The sequence below is a fragment of the Corvus brachyrhynchos genome, unplaced genomic scaffold (genome assembly GCF_000691975.1).
Source record: "Corvus brachyrhynchos isolate BGI_N302 unplaced genomic scaffold, ASM69197v1 scaffold314, whole genome shotgun sequence".
In the NCBI taxonomy this organism is placed as follows: domain Eukaryota; kingdom Metazoa; phylum Chordata; class Aves; order Passeriformes; family Corvidae; genus Corvus; species Corvus brachyrhynchos.
This window is the reverse complement of record NW_008237877.1, coordinates 32,268-42,249: the sequence shown is the minus strand read 5'-3', so window position 1 is coordinate 42,249 and position 9,982 is coordinate 32,268.

Here is a 9,982-nt window from a genome sequence, read left to right as displayed (position 1 = left end):
AGTCCAAATCTCGTGGCATCTCTGCCCTACCCGAGAAAACCCCAGGTAAACGAAAGTAGCCAGCTGGACCCCTCCCCTGAGCTGTGGCCATGTCTTTTGACTCAAGTATCCAGTTGTTATTGTCTCCTAGCAACAAGTATGGTGGAAAATTCCTTAAGAGAAAAAGAAAAAACAAAAGGAGAACTCCTAAAACCCCAACAGAGTGTTGTGGTCTACGAAAGCACACACAGATCTAAAACGGGGTGCCAGGGTTGGCAGAGTTAAGAAAATCTGGTCTACCTGACCATTTCTGTACCTAAAAAATCACCAAGTAAAATACTTGATTATATACAAATTGTGGTCATTGTACTGAAACTGAGAGGGTGTATAAAACCCTTGCAACATAGTGTGAGGTCTCTATAGTCCTAGAAATTGATTATTTGACCTCAGAACAAAAATGTAGGAGTCAATATGTTGTCTTCTTAGGAACTGCTTTTCTAGATTCCCTTATTAAAAGGGAAAATTCAGGTGCTGAATCTTAAAATCTCATTAAACTTGTACTTTTTATTTTCCCATTCACCTGGTCTCCTTTCTTTTTCAAGGCCTCCCACAGTCTCAGGGTATATAAATCACTATGACTCATCCAAATAATGCCAAAACAGTCTAACCAGAGGTTAATGTGCCTTCCTCTTCTGGTACCTTGATCTTTGTAAAGTTATCTCACAAACTCATCACTATCTTAGGGTTGGGTACACGCACTGTCTTTTTCTAAGATGTATGTGTTGAAGTTGCAACAGGTTTGTACTGTTACTTGTGGCTTGTTCCATTTGTGTTAGGATGTGGTGTAGACACAAATCAATACACTGGTTTTTCTTGGTATCAGTCTTACCTGACATCTATCAGTGCTTGCTTGTATGTTAGTGTACACAAATACTGGATCTTCCCCATTGCCTATGATGTATATGATGCACAAACTACACGAGATGTTTTAAAATATGCAGTGGTCACAACTTGTTGCCTGAGGGTGTGATGTCTTACAGTGAACTGTTTTTAATGTTTTTTCCCCAAATATATTTAATAAGATCCAAAGCCCTGGAAAAAAAAAAATTAGGGCTTGCTGATACTTGTTGGCTTTTGTTCTGAGTCCAGGGTCTGATGTTTGTTAACAACTCCTGCAAATCCACCCATATAACAGAGCTTTTCTCAACTTGCTGTTTCTTTTACGAGCTGTGTCAGAAACAGCACTGGATCCTGAACTAAAACAGAAGCTGTAAAGTGAAATAGTAACAACTCTCTTCAAATATTACAGTGCACATTTTTAACTGTCAGGTAAAACTGTTCAAAATTAGTGATGCAACTTGCAAATGGAACAGTGGGAAATTGCAGATATGTGAAACCAGTTTGTCTGCACATGGGGCTCAGTGTTCAATTACCTTGTAAATTGTTTCTTCTCTCTGAAAAGCGGGGGTTGTTTTTTTTTAGTCTTTATTTTTCATACAAAGACATTACACATTTGGCTTTGTTTTCTTAATTGGCAAAGGATATCTTTGTTCTTAAACTGACATCTGGAGTTTGGGCTAAGTTTCTGTCTCATGCAGATAGAGGATGGTGTGATTGATACAGAATGTCTGTTCCCAGCTGTAAGGGTAATTCGTTCATAAGAGCATAGAAACAGGAACACTTCTTCATTTACTGTGGCCTTCAATGGACATGTATATCCATAATTAACTGAAGTACATTACCACACTGTTGATCCATGAGACTACCTTTGTATTTAGAATCAGCATGATTAGTCATCAGTGTATTGACATTAATAAATTGTCATGGAGCTCTAATGTATGTGTATTTCCTGTGCTAACTGCATTTGTTTTCCCTGTACCCCAGTGCAGACTTAATCTGGAGTTCTCTTTTTAATTCTTGCTAACTTTGGAGTTTCTTCAAAATCAGTAAGCTCCTGGTTTTATCATAGTCCCTTTTCAGAGTAGAACAGATTGATTTAATTTTGTTTTCTAATCTTTAGCACTTTCCTCCCATTTCTTCTTAGTTCACCTTTAACAGTAATTTCAAAGCTGCTTTCCTAGTCTGAAAAATATTGAGTCATAATAAAAAGAAAACCTGTAGCTCACTGTAGAAAGATCACTCTGTGCTTTTACCATAAACTTCAGTGGCTGGCTGCCTACCTTGGAAGGGGAGACTCCACTCTGCATAGTCTACAGAAGCTGAAATTCTCTTGCATCCATATTATACAGTGGATGTCAGCAGATCAGGAAGTGGATGTGCCCTGCATCTGCACCCAGTTTGTTAATCTGATCAGTGATGCTTTAGTCAACTAGAGAACTGGCATCTTTGGCTGCTACTCAGTGTTATAACTAAATTGAAAGCAAAATCGAGGGTGCATTGGTGACTTTTTGCTGACTTGGTCCCATTTAAAGACTTTCTCCACAAACCTTTTTGTCTTTTGCATATTTCATGGATTATTAAAAAACTGTGCTATCGTAGGGCTATGAGCTAAACTCTGTGCTCAAAAGGCAAAAGTTATGAGCTTTGGCCAGCAGTAATGCCAAAGGCTGGCTATGCTCAGAGATGAGCTGGTAATGGAGTGTTTGAGCAATAGAAGCCTTGAGAGTTCCACAACAGTCCTTGCTGGACTTTCCCAAGCACCGTTCGGCACTATCCCTATTTAAAACCAAAACAGGGATTGCATTGAGCAGTGGAACCTGAATTTCATAGGTTTGAGAGAGACACTGGAGAGAAGAGTCCAGGTTCCATGTATTTTAAATACAACTTAAAACCAATGCAGCTATACTCAGATCAGCACCACTTCCTACCTTTCCCTCCATTTAGATGGGAATTCAAAAGTAAACTCAGCAATACATGATCTGGTTGTGTGCTTGCAGGTGGAACATGGGATTCTTGAAATTTGAGAATTGAAATTTCTTATGTGGAAGAACTCTGTGTGGGTGCAAGAGCTTGGATCTTGGATTACAGTTCTTCTGCCAGCTTGATAAATGCAATTAAGTGCTCTGGACTCTTCTGAAGAACTGATCATTTTAGGTCATCTGTGTGTTGCTTGACCACATGGACAATGTAACAGTGGTTTTTACAGCTTGCTTTCCACGTCAGTCACAAATAACTCTTAATTTGCCGTGTGGAGGAAAACTGTTAATTTGATCTGGAAATGTGGGCATGGACGCAACATGGACTGGGATTGAGGGCACCCTCAGCAAATTTACTGATGACACTGAGCTGTGTGGTGCAGTCAACACGCTGGAGGGAAGAGATGCCATCCACAGGAACCTTGACGCATTTGAGAGGTGGGTCTGTGCGAACCTCATGAAGTTCAACAAAGCAAAGTGCAAGGTCCTACTACTGGGTCGTGTCAATCCCAGACACACCGACAGGTTGGGGGGAGAAGTGATTGAGAGCAGCCCTGGGAGAAAGACTTGGGGGTGATGGTTGATGAAAAACTCACCATGAGCAAACAGTGTGAGCTCGCAGCCCAGAAACCAACAGAATCCTGGGCTGCATTAAAAGTAGTATGGCCAGCAGGTCAAGGGAGGGGATTCTCCCCCTCTGCTTTGTTCTTGTGAGACTTCACCTGGAGTACTGTGTCCAGCTCTGGGGTCCCCAACATAAAAAGGACATGAAACTGTTGGAGCAAGTTCAGAGGAGGCCGCAAAATTGATAAGAGGACTGGAGCACCTCCCCTACAAAGGCTGAGAAAGTTGGGGCTGTTCAGCATGGAGAAGAGATGGTTGTGTGGAGATCTCATAGCAACCTTCCAGTATCTGAAGGGGCTACAGGGAAGATTGAGAGGGACTCCTCATCAGGAACTGCAGTGAGAGGACAAGTAGTAATGGGTACAAATTGAAAGAGGGGAAATTTAGGTTAGATATTAGGAAGAAATTTTTTACTGTGAGGGTGGTGAGATACTGGAACAGGTGGCCCAGGGAGGTTGTGAATGCCCCAACCCTGGCAGTGTTCAAAGCCAGGTTGGATAAGGCCTTGAGCAACCTGGTCTAGTGGGAGGTACCCCTGCCTATGGCAGGGGAGGTTGGGACAAGATGATTTTTAAGGTCCATTCCAACCCCATAACATTCTGTGATTCTATGTCTCTATTAAGAGCCTAATTTTCCATCTTGCATTAACTGGGTTACTGTGTTCATATACCAGAAAGGTGTTGCTCTTTGAAAAAGCATGTTAATGTATGTGGCAATGCCCCATGCACTTTTTAAATACCTAGATCTGTCCATTCTCATCTGAGTATCGTTAAACATGCTGTAGTCTGGCATATAGGTCTTTTACTACTGCCCTGTTACATAGATAATTGTAATTAACTGCAGTTTGGTTTTTTCCGCTACTTGAGGTTGCGTGATCTGAAAATTGGTGAACAAAAAGTATTTGTGCCTCTTATTGTGTATCTATAAATAAAATGTATTTATATAGTGTGTTGTCTTGGCTGATGGTTTCCTTTATTTTGTAATCATCCCACTGCAAGTAAATCCAGGGCAGTTGGGTTTCTCCTTGTAACAGTCCAGCTTCTGTGTGGACACAACTGATTCAAAGGAAACAAACTGTTGTTTTTCCTTTACCAGTGAGTGGATTGATATCCCAAGGGCACGTTCTCAGTTTATTCCTGTTTTTCATAGCTTAAACATCAGTCCTCTTCTCTGTATAGCTGCAGTAACACTCCTTGCTTCTATAGTAAATGTATCTAATGTCAGAGTTGGGACTGTTACACTCTTCAAAGCATCTCCTTCTTGTTCTTTTCTTCTGGTACCTAATTTGTTCTGAGGCAAGTTTCCTTTTAACCATGTTTTTTTTCTAAGAAATACTGTACAGCACAGATACCTACAGGTGGACTAAGGGTTTTAGGGAGACTTTACGTACTGAAAGTGCAGCTGTAGCTCTAGATCTTTCACCATATTTTCATTGCATAGGAGAGTGAGGCCTCTGTCCAGCTGTCCTATTTCCCTGCCTCCTCTTGCCTGCCTAAAATTGGGAAGGTTATTTTTTGGAGAGGAGGAATGTCCTTAAAACATCGAAGCTTTATGTTGAAGGTTAAAATCACATGCCTAAAAGCAGCTCCTGCATCCCCATCTTCTTCACACGACCTCACCCTGCAGTGCTAATTTCCATGGTCATGGACAAACTGCAACTTTGTATGCAAGCTATGGGAGACCATGTATCCAGATTTGCCATATCTGCTCTCTGTAGTATTGTAGTAGGCATTACAGAGGAGAGTCTAAAAGGCATGTGAATATTATCCTGTCATCCTATTGAGCCTTATACCAAAACTGAGAGATGCAAAAAAAGAAGTATTCATGGCCCTGGAGACAGGCAGGAGATGATGGGTTAGATGTGTGGTGGGATGAAGCTAGAAGGAATTGGTAGTAGTGGTTCCTGGCTTGCATCCTGTCACAGCCATGGATTTGGACAAGCTTGTGCCAATCCCTCAGTGTGGAAGCTGTATCTGAACTGATTGAGCTGTGCTCTATTCCTAGAGGGTTATTCTTGCTGCTGCTTCTCTTTAACACAGAACAGGTCCTCTGCCAGGCTGATGCTTTTCTTTATACCCCTATACCTCATAAGAAACTGAGAAGAGGGTGAAGGGACAGTTTAAGCTATAGAAAAGGCCCTGGCAATCAGGGTTACTAACTCTCCAGTTGCATCGGATGATCCATCAAGTACAGCATTCAGATGATGTGGGGCCTTTCAGCTGACTTGTGGGACCAAAAAGGATTGGGGATGGCTGAGGACCTCAGGAAGTATCAAGACAGTCAGTACTCCTCAAGCTCCTCCTTGATGTGTGTCTAGCTTAAATCTCAGCAATAAAGAGTCCAAATCTTCCCCCAGCAGCTAATTCTAGCATTCATTTATTTTGTACCATCCCCTGTCTTGCAGGTCCCCTTGTTTTCCTATTCACTGTGTAGATGAAGCAGTTTGTTTCCTTCTGTGGGGCAGCTCATCTCTCTTGAAAGGGATTTTTAAGTGTTTCATGGCAACGATCTTCACTTCTTATACTGAACAGTCCAGATTCCCTCAGCATTTTCTCACTGGCCATGCTTGGCATGTACATGTGTGGCCATTGTCATTTCTGGCTGTGGAACCAAGATCCAAGGTACTCCTTGGCCTGGAGCCTACAGCCCATCTATGTTGCTATTGACAGCTTCTTTTCCTGTACGCTACAAATGCGGTGGCAGTGGACATTATCCCTTTCAACATTCAATCTGCTGCCTGCCTCCAACTCCCAGCCCAGCTGCTGCAGGTTTGCTTGGATGTCATCACTTCCCTTCTTGGGTGCATTTTGTTTCTGATCTTTTTGATGAGATCTCAGCTCTTGTCAGCTGGTGGCACCAATGTTGCAGAACAAGGAAGCCAAAACAAGATAGCACTGTGGGAATAGTTTCACACTGTTCTGTTAGTTCTTCCTAGCCATAGCTGTACTCATCCTGTCTGCTTCTGAATGGAGGATCAGGATAATCTTTCTCAATTCAAGGTGCTTTCAAGGTTCAATAAATGGATTAATAAATGAAAAGATGTCAGGAACACAGTGCTTGAACTGTTCTTTCGACAAGGGCAGCCCGTTCTGTCAGAGACTGAAAGTGAGCAAATTCAGAGTGTATTAGAAAACAAGTACCTTTGTGCTTTGTCTCCCAACCTCCTCAGTCCCTCCCAAGCCTTCTCATCTGGCAAAACAAATGACAGGATGGCTTCAGCCCCCTGCAAGGCTCAAGGGACCATGCAGCCAACATGGCATTTGGGACCTACTGATCAGCTGCTCCAAAGTACCACCCTACATGGAGCGTCTTACCGTTCCCTCTTCATTAAGGTATACTAAGAGCCGGGAGTGGTAAGAAAGAAGCCACAGACTTTAAAGTGCTGAACTGCAGTCAGAAGGTCAGACTGACAGTTGCTTGGACTGTTTGTGCCAAAAACATAAACAAAGCATGGGTTGTATTCCAGGGATGCTGAAGTTTCAGCAGAAAGATTTGCAGCTCCTGTAATTGGTGCCTGTGGGTTTTTTCCTGTGTCATCGTTTCCCTGTTCCAGGGCTTTCCTCTCTCTACAGACCCACTGCAGTGCCTGGTGCATGTTGAACATTAGGCATATGGACTCATCTACAATAGATATTTCAGAAATTCTAGATAACTGGAAAGGTTGTAACTAGATTTAAGGTTGCCTTTGGGGAGACACAGACTGGCACTATTGCTATAAAACTCCTCCCCATATAGCTGCTGTATTCTAGGTAAATATTCACCTAGGGAGCAATGCTGGCCAATTTCTAAATGTATATGATCACTAAAAGAGGTCTCAGAGCCTAGAGGGTGAGGAACAATTGGAAAAACACCTGGGAAAGCACAATCTATTTCTTCATGTGCTGTGATGGCAGCCTGCATCCTACTGCTGGACACCATACAGCAACCAGGCCAGCAAGGATGCCAGTAGAACTATATTCAGCTATAGCAACTTCTGATCTTGTTCTCTGATGAAACTACTTCATGAGAGACTTTTCCAGGAAAGAAATTGTAGGAGTAATGATGACTTGCCATGTGTATTTATAAGAGCATCTCTTTCCTGTTAATTACAGAAAGACAACTTTAGCTTTTTACCTGTATAAACAGGATTTGACCAAAAAAAAAATTTCCTGAAAGCTGGAGAGGGACCTTTTACATGCAGTAATAGGACAAGGGGTAATGGCTTCAAACTGAAAGACAGTAAGTTTAGATAAGATCTTAGGAAGAAATTCTTTACTGTGAGGGTGGTGAGGCATTGGAACAGGTTGCCCAGAGAAGTTGTGGATACCCCATCCCTGGAAGGGCTCAGGCCAGGTTGGATGGGGCTTGGAGGAACCTGGTCTAGTGGAAGGTGTCCCTGCCCATGACAGGGGGTGTCGGAGACTGAAATGTTATAATTTATGGTTTAAACATCTTCATGAAGGACTTTTGCCTATTATAGCAAAACTGTGCAAAAGCTGCAGAGAAAACCACCAAAACCCTGAATGGGACCCTGGGCTGCTCCTTGATGGAGATAAGATAAAGTAACTCTGGGGAAGAAGAATACATTCACAGAGGGATCAAGCTTAGCACCTTTGGGGTGGAGACCGCTGCCCCGGGGCTATCAGCTGCCAGGCTTGCAAAGGCCCTCACACCAAAGGGTGGGGGGACCACTGTGAAGCCCAGCCCAGCTGAGGGGCCTCCCATCCCAGGAAAGCTACATCTACAACGCATCCATGTGAAGGACAGCAGAGGGGGTTTCATGGCCCATCAAAGCCCCCCCCCCCAAGAGGTCCCCAGACCCTACACCAGAGCACTGCAGCGTGATGCAACAGGTCCACAGTGTTGCAAGGGACAGTGTCAAACTTGCCCTCCCCAGGGGAGGCATGTGGGCATTCCCACCTGACCCAAATGTGCATTAATCCATTGGCTTCTATCCTTTTTGGCGGCGGGGTGGCAGGCGGTGGAGGACCCTCACCACCAAGAAGACCAGATGGAAGGGAACAATGAGATGTCAGTGGGACCCTCAGAAGGGTGATATGTTTCTACCTAACCCCTGTCGCTCTCTCCCTGTCCCCCCACACACACCTCTTTCTCTATTTCTTTCTTTTCTCTTTCTTTCTCTTTGCCTCTTTTACTATAAAATAAAATATATCAAGGGGTTTTTTTTGCACCAACATCTAACCTTGTTTGGTTTTAATCATGTTTTCTGGTTATATTTCGAACCTTTCTGGGTTCAATCCATTTTATTCACAGAGACTTAGTTTTCCTTACGTTTCTGTGTATAAACTGGTTCGTAACAGGGGGGTTGGAAATAGATGACCTTTGAGGTCCATTTCAACCCAAACCATTCTATGCCTCGTTGATATTGGTGCATATACAGTAGGCTGCTGCTGTTGTACTTTGAGTGCATTTGGTTTTGGGGAAAGCTTTTAGTCCTGCACCAGGCTGCTCTACTTTGCTTAGGGGAAAAGAAACATCCAGAGCTTCAATATTCTGCACAGAGCAATAGAAAGTGACTACAGGGACAAATGTGGCTCATATGACATGGATTTTGCTGTCACCTTTCTCAATTTACTAACACACTCTTGGAATAAGAAATAGCCAGAGAGGTAAAGTCATATCCCCGAATGCTCGGTTCCTGTATTCTCCGAATGACAGTTGAAATTGAAAGGGACCTTTGGAGATCACCTAGTCCAATGCCCTGCTCAAAGGAGAATCAACTAGGGCAAGCTGCCCAGGACCATGTCCAGTCAAGTTTTGAATATCTCCAAGGATAGAAACTCCACAACCTCTGTGGGCATCCCGTGCCAGTGTTTAACCACCCTCACAGAAAGAAAAGTTTTATGTTTAAATGCAATTTTCTGTTTTTCAATTTGTGGATCATCACTGGGACACTGAGAAGTCTGGTTTCATCTTCTTTAGTCACTGCCATGAGATAAAGGACTGATAAGAACGCCCTGAGCCATCTCTTCTCCAGGATAAACAATTCCAGCTCTCAGCCTGTACCTGTATGTCAGGTGCTTCAGGCCCTTAATCATCTCAGTGACCTTTCCTTCCAGTATGCCCATGTCTTTCTTGTATTCTGGAACTCAGAAGTGGACACAGCACTCCAGATGTGTCTCACCAGTGCCAAAATGGTGAGAGGGATCACCTCCCTCAATCTGCTAGCAGCACTCTTCCTAATGCAGATGTCTTGGTTTGAAAGACAGGTGTCTGCTAAGGAAGGCAGGAGCCTCCCTTGGAATGGCAGATGCGACCCCCCTTCCCTCCAAGTTATTATAATTTTGAAATCAAGGGGCTTTTAGGCAAAGATATGGGAAATAGGAATAACAGTTTTTTACTATTATATATCTATATGTGTATAACAAGTCAAACAAACAACAATAACTATGGCAGTAACAGCAAACAATCACAAACCCAGTGCCAGCCTTCTCGGCTGTCAGGCTATTTCCCCTCGGGTGCAGTTCTGCTCGCAGCCGGCAGGGGCGCTGGCAGATCCCGGT